At 46.7% G+C, this 12,732-nt stretch overlaps 2 pseudogenes; both read right to left on the reverse strand.

The window, feature by feature from the left end:
- Positions 1–12,732, reverse strand: part of LOC124973792 (probable RNA-binding protein 19) — a 956,910-nt pseudogene that overhangs the window by 85,121 nt on the left and 859,057 nt on the right.
- Positions 1,265–12,732, reverse strand: part of LOC124973826 (olfactory receptor 2T2-like) — a 124,551-nt pseudogene continuing 113,083 nt past the window's right edge.

A 12,732-nucleotide genomic window follows, 5' to 3' on the forward strand; every position in this document is an offset into this window, starting at 1 on the left:
GCTGCAGGGGAAGCTCATCACCATTGTGGGCATGCTAGAGGAGATGTTTCCCTCCACCTCAGAGTTGACACTCAAAGAGCAAATGTTGGAGTGAACATTGCTGAATCTTTGTCAATGGCACATCACCTGAAAATCAACTTTTTTAAACCTTGTGGAGGTGCTAGAGGAAAGGAACACTGAGTGAACTGAGAATAAAACTGAGTGTTTTATTTCTCAATTTTGAGGCCCCTACACAGAAGAAAGTGAAGTAAATAGATCATGGAAAGATCCTTGTCCTCTGTTCAGTTGAAGTTGTATTCAGGTTGACCACCTGTGAAAACATCACATGTAACCCCAACAAATTGGAAAAGAAATGCCTGTCTACCAACACACCAATGAAAGACAGAGAGTAAGAACAAAGATCAAATGGTGTTGAAGGCAGATACAACCTTTTCTTTCTCTGGCATATAGTAGGAATGGGGTAGAACATTAGTATAGAAGGCAGCTCCATAGAATATGCTCACCAATGTAATGTGCCCAAAGGACGCATGTTAGCTAGGCAAAGGTCTTGATTTGCTCATTCCACATTTATATTTTTCCACTTTATTAAAGTAATAATGGATGTTATTTTAGACTTGTATCAACATTAAAAACTTAAACATAGAGTCAATTTTCAATCAATCCATCAAGCAAACAATAATTAATTTTCAGTTATACCTTAGACTATGGGAAGAGAGGTATGGTAAGAATCTACCATGTAATTTCATAGGCAAGAAAATAAAGACACAAAATATGAATAAAAACACAGAACCCAAAATACAATGCCAAGTTCACAAAACTTCCTAAATAAAACCGTGACACTTCGTGTCAGAAACTATTTCAACATTTTGAATGTTTGAAACTAAACCATCAAAGACATGGCAAGACTTGCAATTTGCATGGAATGATTGGTTAGCAATGAGGACCTGAATGCCCAGGACCCCATGTGACATGCAAAAGCATCTATGCAGGGCACTCCAAAGAGGTGCTCACCTGGGGCTAGAGTGCCACCTGCCTGAGAACACTGGCTAGAAAACATTTGCTGTTTGACCTGTGCAGGAGGTTGGCTAGTGTTGATGCACTTGCTAGCTTTCTTATGACTTCTTCATGATGTTTGCATAGTCTGATTAGCCAACTGAGAACTTCAGACTGCCAGAATGACACTAAGCATATTTCAGAACCAAGATCATGTCTTCTGGAAAGACACTGTGTCACTGGTCACATGAGCAAGGATACCCTTGGTCCCCTAGTATTTCCTAAACACATCCCCTTCTCTTATTCTCTGGGTGGAAGCTCATCTCCCCAGATCTTTCCTCAAAGCTGAGGCTATCTCTTTATTCCTCAAGCTGTAGATGAGGGGGATGAGCATGGGGTTGAGGATGGTGTAGAAGGCAGATACAACCTTGTTTTTCTCTGGCATATGGTAGGAACAGGGTAGAACATTAGTGTAGAAGGTAGCTCCATAGAACATGCTCACCAACATGGTGTGGGAGGAGCAAGTAGTGAAGACTTTGCCCTCCACAGAGTTCATGTGGTAGATGGTGATGAGGATGTGCATGTAAGACACAGAGATGAATGAAATGGGGATGAGCAGCATCAGCATGCAGCAAGCATACATCAGGTTCTCATAGAGTGATATGCTTATGCAGGACAACTTCACTGCTGAGATCTCATAGAAAAATTGGTTGATCTCTTGGGACCTACTAGGGGAAACTCATGGTCACAGGTGTCAATATGAATCCATCTAAGGAGCCCCCAACCCAGGAGCCCAGAATCATGATCAAGCAAATCCTGCAGTTTATGAGGAGACGGTACCACAGAGGACTGTGCTCAGCCACATACCAGTCATAGGCCATAAGGCCCAGCAGAAAGAACTCCTCTCCAATCAGGGTAAGGTAGAGGAAGATCTGTAGTGCACATCCCAGGAAGTAAATGGTCTTTCCTTGAACAGCAGATATTGGAGCATCTTGGGAACAGTGACACAGATGTAGACAGTGTACATGTTGCAGAAATGGTTCAGCAAGAAGTACATAGGTGTGTGGAGGTTGGAGTCCACATGGATGAGTAGAACCATGACCATGTTGGCTATGATGAACACCATGCAGATGAAGAACATACTGCAAAGATAAGCCCAGGGAGTGCTGGACATGTGATGAGGTCCAGGAGGAGGAAATCAGTGGAGTTCTGGAAATGGGCTCCGTGTCCAGGTCACATGGTAGCCCCTGGGCTGTGAGACAGAAAGTTGTTGGGTTAACTGGTTGTCCAATAATTACTCAGCACAAATAGGCGAGAAGCAATGTGGAATCATGGTGTGTGCTGTGCATGTCTGAGTGTGCCTACATGTTTTTGAGTTCATCCATGTGTGTACTGTAGGTGCTGTGTTTGTGTGGTGTGTGTGTGTGTGAATGTGTAAGGAACACTTTGTAAGGAGATCTACCTACAAGCCTTAGTCAGCCCTGAAGAACAACTTTCTGAGAGCAGCTAAATCAGGGCTTGTACTATGAACATACTATTTCTCAAGGTTCTTCTGCTCATGTGGGTTCCATGCACCCACCTCTCACACTACAGTGACACTACTGTTCAACGGACACATGCTTGGGTTTCTTCTCTTACCTCAGAGCCTGATCAGGCTTTCTCTCCTCCACTCTCATCTCCATTCTCAATGCCTCATGCTTTCTCTGATTTCCCTGACCAATGTCAGTCTTTCTAAAAATATAAAATAGAATAAAGTCAAACCTCTTATTTGCATGATCTGAATTTCAGGTCTTTCTGCTGTTGAAGGCAGAGAATGCCCTTTCTTAGAGTTGGTTAGAATGTCACCTAGGATATTGTCTCCCAGGACTGGTGGCAACCCCACCAGACTGTGGACAGGACTCTAGAGTTCTGTAGTCTGTACCTGTGGTTGCAGAGGGACAAGAGGGCTGGGTTTGGTGAGAGGATTGGCACCTGTTTGTTCAGCCTCCTAGGAAGGAGAGTGAGGGAAGTCCACAGTCTCTGCAGATCACCAGGCAGGAGAAGCTGTGTGTCTGAGACAACAGGCCCTGGGATGTTCTGGAGAAGTAAGAGAACCCAGGTACAGTTGGTGCTGCTCACAGCAACTTGTTAAGATACCCCCAGGTGAGGGCAAAGAACATGACACCAGGGGGAGGCACCTGGGCCCATGCCTTCTGACACCTTCACAGGTATCTCGCAGCACTGGAAATCAGGGGCTAGTGCCAAGATCCTGCATGGCACATGGCTTCTTACCATGAGGACATTGCCCAGCCAAGCTAGGGTCCTGCAATATCCCCACAGGGAAGAGGTGCACCCACTCCCCAGGGACACAACCCTTCATGTGCCCCACACCTGTGCTCAATTCACTGTGCCCAGCACAGCCTGGGTCTCAGAGAGCAGAAACACTGACCTGCCCAGGGTGCAGCCAGCTGGACAGATGTGGCCTTTGGAAGAAGTCCTCAGAGAGCTGGTTACTGGGAGCCTATCATGGGGCTATCTGGAGATGAGAAATGCATTTTTGTCAATAAATACATGTTATTTCATCAGAAGTGTGGTGACAGGGGCAGCTAGTGCAACCACTTAATTAAAACAAGCTCCATGGAGGGCTTCAATCATTATTGCACTATAAATCCAGGGAATGGAAGGTAGTCAGTGGAGACTAGGCCCAGCCACTCCCATTGGTCCATGGGAAATGTCAAAGCCCAGGAGGGACAAATGGGCACAGATGTCTTCCTACCAGGACATTGTGCCTAGTCCTGAACACAAACATTCCTGGAGCTGAACTTGCTAATCAGACCCTGGAGACTTCCAAGCCTTGCTCACAAAGGGAAGGGAGATTGGGAGGCTCCATAATTCCTCAGATTTTTAGAGCATCTTCCTCACTCTCCATCAGTGTTGTCTCAGGTCATGAGTATAAACAAACGCAAAGGAGTATAATAACACTGAGTAATACATGGGAAACTAGAAAAAGGAAAGAAAACACCTGGAATACTCCATGCCCCTTTACAAACACTATTATGTCTATGCTTCATTTACCTATCTAGGCAGTGCTGGGAATTGTGGGTAGGGTCCTTCTGCATTCTGTGCAAGCACTTGGTCATGTAAGTACACCAGAGCTGAATGCATGATTTAATATTTCAATACGATTTATTTATTTATTTATTTTTATTTATTTATTATTTGTTTGGTACCAGGGACTGAATCCAGAAGTGTTTTAGCACTGAGCCTCATCCTAACATTTTTTATACTTTATTTTCCTAAGTTGCTTTAGGGCCTCACTAAGTTTCTGAAGCTGTCTTTGAATTTGTGATTCTCCTGCCTCAGCCTCCCAAGCTGCTGGGACTACAGGTACATGCCACCGCTCATGGTTCTTTAGCATGCGTTCTATTTGATATATAGTTAGTGGTGTTTAAGACACTTTTACTGTGTAGATGTGCAGTGTCTGCTCAGAGTATTGCAATGGTTGATTGATGTGGCATGCACTTTCAAGTGCTCCTTGTTTGGTTGACAAGCACATTGCTTCTAAGTTTGCTTATGAAACACGATACCATGAGGTTGCTTCTCTGGGTAGGCCATGGAGGGTGGGATATTGGGCTTTAGAAGCCTGTAACCAAGGTGCTAGACAAGCTGTTGACCAGGGATGCTGGCCAAGCACAGAGCACACTCAGGACTCTGTTCCTCCCCAGCACTTAACAAGGGCATCTAAATGTTCATTACTTTGATTTTCTTTGTGACCAAGAAATTTGAGCATGTTTTCATGTGTATATTTTTCTTTCTGTTTTTTATTTTAGAATTTAATTGTTCATGACATTTGTCCTTTTATGTATTAGGGATTTCTCAAAACTGACATGCTCTCTTTATAGAATGAGGGCATTCTTCTAAATGTAATATTTATTGCAGCTACTTCACCCAAACCATTACTTTTATTTTAAATTTAGTTGATTTTAGATCAGAGAAGTTCTAAATATTTATGTAGTTAAAAATTTACTTTGTCACTTTTTACTCTGTTCATTTGAGACAGTTATTTCCCATACAGGTATTTGATTAATATATATTTTAATTCAGTTGTCATACTTTTAAAATTATGCAATATTTTAAAATCTTGAGAATTTATTTGGTCTTTGTTGAGAACTATAAAACTCTGTGTTCTCTTTAGGCAAAGGCATTAATGTTTGTCCTCAAGATCACACCAATGGGACCTAACTTCTAGTTCTGCCAGAAGCAAGAGTTCAACTGAGTGATGTACAGGAGCCTCCTGCTCACTTGAGTGTAGCCTGTCTCTCAGTGGAATTCATTCTCACCCACCTCACATGTGGGAACTCTGATAGGAGATGTGAGTTCCAAGACACAGGTGAGTGTTAACTTGATCTTAGGCACAGTGCACCAGCAGTGACAGCCACCTGCTGGCATCTCTCCCTAGCTCACCTCATCTCTCCTCTGCAATAGTACCAGATCCAAAAGAAAGGAGCTGGGTTTACTTGTCTTTCCTCTTTTGGATATTGTCATTTACCTGTGAAAAAACTGCTCTGAAGAATTGACTCAATCTTTGGTGACAACATAATTTGGAAGACATTTATTTATTATTATCATTGTTTGTTTCTGCCATACTAGGGCATATTACTACTGAGTTCCATCCTTTTTAAAAAAAATTTTTTTTTGAGACAGAATCTTGATAGGTGTCCCAGGTTGTCTTAAAACTTGCATCCACAGTTGAACCTAAAGTGAGGGGTGAGCAAGAGGTGACAGGAGAGCAGGAAAGAAGCTGGCTTCAGGAGTAACAAGAAGTAGAGGCACAGAGTCAAGAAAGGGCAAGCCCTGTGGGATGACCCAACACCATGGCATCACTGGGGATCAGTGCCAGTCAATGAATGGGAAGGGGAGGTCGGCCTGGATGCTCACCTGTCCGGAGAGGAGCTGGGACCTTACCAGTGGGCAGTGGGCAACATTCAGAGACTCACTCATTATAACAAGCTCATGCTCATATATAAAGATCATGGTAGCACTCCTGTAACTGATGGACTTCAGGCAACATGGACATCTTTGTGATGACTGCACAAGTGCAGTGGTAATGCCCTGAAGGTTTAGTGGGTGGGAAAGAAGATGGATTGAAGTCATAATGGAATTGGGTGTAAGCATGAGAGCAGATTGACCCATGGCTGGCCCCCAGCAGTCTGGGAGGTGATGGAAGCACCTGTCCAAGTCAGGGAATGTATGCAGAGCTGGAAGCAGACCATAAACAAGATGACTCCATGTGGAGATGCTGAATTCATGGGTGTCAAAATGTAGCACATTTGGATGGTCACTGCATGTAAACATTTGCCAGAGGAACTGGAGAAACAGTGTGCTTAACAAGATTAGTTAAAGTTTTCCAGAGGTGGGGACAGCCACAAAAGTCATGGGGATCCTCTCTTGTCATTTGCATTGTTTTTCCTGCTGTGTGTGCTTAGGCAAGCCCTTTAGCTTACACAGGGTTCTCTCCACACTCCTGTGACACAATTTCTGCCCTTTATGTCTTCAGTTTTCTGATGACATGTGTCCCCGCTCTTTATGCTGTGGACTCGTACCATATTTAAAACTCCCTTTACCACCCTTCCTTGGTGTCTGGAAGGATAGAGGAGATCACTGTGTGTCTCTAGTTCTCCATCTCCACTCGGGATTCTCTCACTGGTATACCCATAGACTTGGTCAGAAATGAGAAAGTGAGACTCAGCCAGGAGAAATCAGATTTGGGCTTTAATGTGTTGTGTGTCTGAAGTGGCCCCAGGTCAGGGTAAGTTTGGCTTAAAGGTTTCTGGATGTGTAGTGGGCTGCAGCCTAAGCTCATGTGCAATTCCTGGAACTTTATCTGCAGCTCAGCCAATCTTGGTGGCCACCATTTTACCCACGTTCAAATCAAACAGGTGCAACTGAAACCAAGGAGCTGCCTCCAGCCTCACTTCACTTTTCTGTAGGCACTGACCTTCCTGGCTGCACATCACCACCCATGAGGTGGAATGTGGCCTCCTGAGTGATTCTTGGTCTAGACTGCTACCCAACCTAGAATCATAAATAAGGTGATTGTAAAATAAGGTTTGCTACAGTTTTTTTTCTTAGAAAAACAGTGTTTCACTGGGCAGTGCACAAGCAGGCACTCAGCACAAAGCCCAACTTCTCCATGAAGCCCTTGTGGTTGTCCTCCTCCCCCAGGAAACAGAGTTTGGCCTTGTACAGGGTTATGTCTTTGTAGCCTGTGGTCCTGGTGCTCTAGATTGACCTGAGAGGAGGAGGTAGGGGCAGCAGAAGCTGACCAGGAAGAAGACGACCTGGGACTCAATCAGATCTCCCAGAGAAGTAACAGGGCTTTCCTGCTCAACGATGATTGTGAAACTGTGACACCAACATTTAGAGGATCAGAAAAGCAAGACATGTCACATTTGCAGACCTGGAACTCCACCCTGCCTGCTGCCTACATGAAGGGCATGCCTGTGTGTCCCCACCATGAGAAGTCCTAAGTCATGGGGACCTTTGCATCAAATACCCCCATTTTTTCCTCTCATTTCCTGGTACCTGGTGTTTTTCCATTCCAGCTTCCTTTAGGGAAATAGAAACTGAGACATAACCACCCATCCCCACCCTGCAGGCCTGAGGAAACCAGATTGCAGCACATCTCTGGCTAGTGCATCTGGTTAAGCCTACAGGTGGAAAGCCAATTTCCTGACTTTTGCTCCTTTAAATTGTACAATCCTGCAGGACTAATGGAGGAAGTGCAGCTGCTTTCCCAATTTTGGCCAAACTGTAATTAACTTCATATCCCTTTCTATTTCATCTTCTCTTCCTTCTGATGAAGGCAGGTAACCAAATCCAGGCTGCCAGAAGCCAGCAGGTCCTCTGTGCTGGGGTGCCAGGGACACCTGAGGGCCAGTGCTGTGTCTGTTCCAGGACAGACTAGGACACTAGTGTTCCAGGACACTAGGAATTTGCCACCCTCTTGTTGAATGAAAAGGTGAGTGTGGTGACATAGTCACAAGGAGCTGAGGGACACTGAGCACTTCAGCACATCCACCTTGTAGAAGCTGCACGGTGAGTAATTCAGGTACATTTTCATTCCATCCCTCAGAACTGCCAAAGAACATATGTGTGTGTGTGTGTGTGTGTGTGTGTGTGTGTGTGTATACACACCCCATATGAGCATATATTTTCAGTAAATGTTATCTGGGGAAATGTGGCCAAGAGGTGCCCACTGAGCCTTGCCTCCCAGGGCTCCCTGTGCTGAGATTGGGGTACTCTGTCTGAACAGGATGATGTTCTGTCAGGGGCATTTTCCCCTCATTGGGCCCATGGAGCATATCACTCATGCCCTTTGCCCCAGGCATTTCACTCTGAAGCCCCAGCTTATTTACGTTTGGCATTCCCACAACACCTGGATCTAATCTGGTGGCTTACTTCCTACTTTGCTGCCTGTGCCACCTGCTGACACTGTCCCCACATGTTAGATGGACAGATGCTGAGTGCCAGCACACCCCTTGGGACCCAGTTACCCCTTGGGACTCAGTCATTATCACAAGCCTGGAAGTGTCTGAGCAGGGCAGGCCTGGCTGGGCCCCACACCTGTCCCTCCTGTCACATGTGCTGACTGCAGGAGACACCCTAAGGTGTCTCCCACAGGTTCACTGCACCACAGGCCCAGCTGTCAACTAGGGAGGAGGGGGTGGTGTGTGAAGCCCTTGGTCTGTGGTGCCTGGCTAATTTGCACAGCCTCCCCAGGGCTCACTGTCCTCACCGGCTGCCTTCCCTCACACGTCCCTCTCACTGAACAAGGAGTCCTGGACCAAACTCCACTTAGCAAGTCTTGGCTCTTTCCAACCAGGTCTGACTTAGGACCTTCTGTGCTCATCTCTGCATCTTCCAGTTTCAGCAATACTCCAACTGAGCATATAGTGAGAGCTGCTACCCACGGTGTTGACTGCCCTGGGTGTCCCCTGTGCTCCTTACCATCTCCCCCACCCCAGATCATGTCTGGTCCTGCTCTACCTTCAACAAGAATCCCTCCAGGTCAGCTTAGCCAAGACCCATCACCAGACATTTCCTCACACTGACTTTCCATCTGAGGAAACCACAGCTGCAATTTTAGCTGCAGACCCTGCTTATCCAGCTGCCCAGACTCTCCCCACCCTTCTGGTGCCTCTACCCTAGCCACAGCCCCCACTGCGTAAGTCTTATCTTTAGAAATCACTGAATCGCTGATGTATTATTCATGTTTAATCAATGTCTTGAGTGGTTTCCTCTTTAAGTCCCCTCATTCACTGAAAGTTAGACCTCCCTGCTGGTCCTTCCCTCTGTGTGGCCCTTGCTTCTCTAGCTCTGAACCACACTTCCCTCCAGCTTTTGGGGTGAACCTTTCTCAGCGTGAGTGGTGGGGCTACCCCTGGAGACATCTTCCTGTCTGGAGCAGCACCTGTCTCTCCCAGACTAAGCTCAACATCTCCTTTCTGGCTCTTCCCCATAAACATCACAGGAGCCTGACCATATTTACTGAGCAGGTACTACCTGCTGGGAACTGTTCCAGGCACTTGTAATCCTGTGAGGCAGGCTCTGTATTGTCCCCAATTATGACAAGGATCAGCATCACAGATGGCATTGTAACTCACCCTAGGTCTCACAACTAGCAAGAAAAGCCCGATTGCATGCCCATGCCAGCTGGCTGCCCACTCTGCTCTCAGCCACTGCTTGCACCACCCTATGGTTCCTACTGCTGCTGTCTGGAGCAGGACCTTGCTTACCAAGGTCTCTGCCTCCCAGCTGATCTCCTGATTTTCCGTCTGTGGCTCTGGGAACTTCTTCCTTGGTCCCTGAGCAGCGTGTTGAATGAGGATCAGAAATCTGGGAGAGGAGGCTCAAGTTAGAAGCTGCCAGAGTTGGGACCAACAATGTGCCAGTGCACTTTTCCATGGCCACATGTCTCCTAATGGCCGGAGCATCTTGTGTGTAGAGCCTGGGCTCGAGATAGGGGTGTCTGGTTCTCAGACATCTCTCAGCAAATGTGTCTAGTGTAAACTGTGCCAGGCACTGTTCAGGATGCTGGGGGCAGAGCACTGAGCAAACTAACCTGGGTCCTGCTCCTCTGGAGCTTGTGGCCCAGAGGAGGGGATGTGGGCACAATATGCAAATATATAAATAGACATACTCTCCATGATATGAAGGAGTGTGCTGGGAGGCACAAAGGCAAGGGCAGCTGCTCTGGGGGTGAGGGAGCTTCTCTAGCAGCAGCCAGCCCTGGAATAGTCAGTGGAAGCCCAGGGCAGGCAGGAGAAGAGGCCAACTCCTCAGTTCTCAGACTGTGTGTGTGCTGCTCATCTGCACCTCCATCACACTGGGTCCCTCCACCAGCCTCCCACCAGACACCAAGCACCACCTGTGTCTACCTGCCCCAACTCCCTCATTCTCTGACTGATGGAGGCACCTGTTCTCTACATTATTGCCCACCAGTCCTGTCCCCCGTGCTCCTCTAAGTACTTAAAAGACCTCTCTGCCCCAGTCTCTCTGTTGCTAGGATACAGATGTGTCACTATGTGCCAGCAGTAAAATGTCTTCTGAGCATGTGTTCTTAAGATTTGAGTTGTGTATTTATGAAATCTGTATGTAATATTATTTGTATATTAACAAAGCACCATGTTTTTCTTTAAAGTACAAGTAAACAGAAATGCCAGATACAGTATTTCCTCACTTTACCCCAAACAGCCACATTTATTCTATGCCCAAGGGAAAGAACTGGAAGAAATAACATTTCCCAGAAACACTGGACATGGCCTGAGGGATTATTTAAATTGTTGGGATGGGTCAACCTAAACCAAAGGGACAGTAACTTTACTCCTGAAATCATTGGGTGCTGACTCCAGAAGACAACCAGTAGAGTACTAAGCAAAATGAAGCCACCGAGTCTCCCACAGACAGTCAAGGTGCAGGGGTGCTGATTAAGGAGGCACAGAACTGGGGGAAAGCTCAGGGAGGAGGAAGAGGTGGGCAGTTGCCATGGAGGAGGGCTGCAGTATCAGGCATTCAGAGGTGCAGGAGAGGAGCCTGGGAGGTAGCCTAGCAGCAGTGGGGGAGCAGGAACTAAAGTATTTGTGGAAGGAACTGGAAGGAAGTGAGGTTGAAGAGGTGCAGGTTCAGTATTCAGAGAGTGTAGTTAAGTGAGGAGTGGAGATGCCTCCCAGTGTACTATGGAGTCTTTCCCTGAGGTAGGAACAGAGAAGGGTCTGGGAAAATATGAAGGAGCAAGGAGAACCTGTGGCTACCAGGTGTGTGGACTAAGGCTGGGGGCTGGGGAGGGAATGGCCCAGCTGCCTTGTATTGCCACAGTGTATTCTGGGGAAGCAAAGGTTGGCAAGGGGTGCAGAGCCCTTAGCTTTCCAGAGGACCAGTTTGAGGTCCCTATAGATGGGTCCAGGGGAGGTTCTGAGAGATGGTCAGGTGGTAGATTTAGAGCTCATTTGAGGTCCATTGTCATTTATGGGGTCCTTATGCTACAGTCCCAGATAAATCTCACAGGCATGTTCACAGTGAGAGGAGTGGAGGGGAGGGCACTTTCATCCTGGAGGATGGGGAGCACTACCCCAGAGTTCACTGTCCTTAACTTTCCAAAGAAAGGGCTATGACAACATGAAAGTGTTAAAAAACACTTTAGTGTAGGAAAATGCAACCAAAATATACACAAACAAAACATTAAAACCCTTAAAAATTTATTTCAAAACCAAAAATATTAAAAGCCATTTCTAGCTGGGTGTCATGGTACAAGCCTGTAATTCCCCAGAGTTTGGGAGGATTACAAATGTAAAGCCAGACTCAAAAACTCAGGGAGGCCCTGTCACTAAATAGAACATAAAAAGAGCTGCAGATGTGACTGAGTGCCCCTGAATTCAATCCACAGTACTGAGAGAGAGAGAGCATTTCTTTTTCCAGAGACCAGGGCTGACCTCCAACTGCACCCCCATGTGCAGCCCCACACCCCTCCTCTGTCAGTCAGCTTCTGTCACCCCGTGGTCTTCACCCTTGTGTAGGGGATTCACATGGTACTCTGTACTCTGTGTACCGCTTCTATGTGCGTAGCTCTCTCATGTACTGTTCCCTCAGGAACTGGTCCTGATGAACCTCGTCCTGGATCGCCCTCTCTCTGGTGTCCAGCCATGGCCTAACCCAGCTAGGTGCTGTGTGGCTCTCTAGGCTCCCTTGCTAGGTCCTCTGTGGTCTCCAAGCTACAGCCCTTTCTGTTTCCTGGAAACAGAGTTCTGATTGGAATGTAGCAGCCTCCAGGCTTAGCCCTCCCCTGGGCTGCTCAGTCCCCAGCCTCCACTCAGCTCCCTCCTATCAGGACCCCAGGCAGGCACTGAACTCACCTGCCCTAGATTCTCATGTCAGAACTTGGGTAAAAGTGTTGTCCTTGGACTTTATCAGGAAAAGTTTCTCAGTCCAGTCGCCCAAGGGCTGAACCTCAACATGGCCAGTCATATCAGAAATAAGATTTGGGGAGGAGTAAGGAACCTCTCCACTTTGAAGCAGATGCCCAGAATCAAGACCTATGGCTAGCTCACACACACATACCAGAGGTTTCCTATCTGAGAAAACATTCTGTCCAGTGTGATTATAGACAGAACCACCCTTTCCCTATTGAAGCACCTGGGGCTTTAGAGTTTATGTCTTTTCAGTTTTCAACTGGGGTAAGACACACATAGTAGGAAGTAACCC

The sequence above is a fragment of the Sciurus carolinensis genome, unplaced genomic scaffold, assembly GCF_902686445.1.
Source record: "Sciurus carolinensis unplaced genomic scaffold, mSciCar1.2, whole genome shotgun sequence".
NCBI lineage: Eukaryota > Metazoa > Chordata > Mammalia > Rodentia > Sciuridae > Sciurus > Sciurus carolinensis.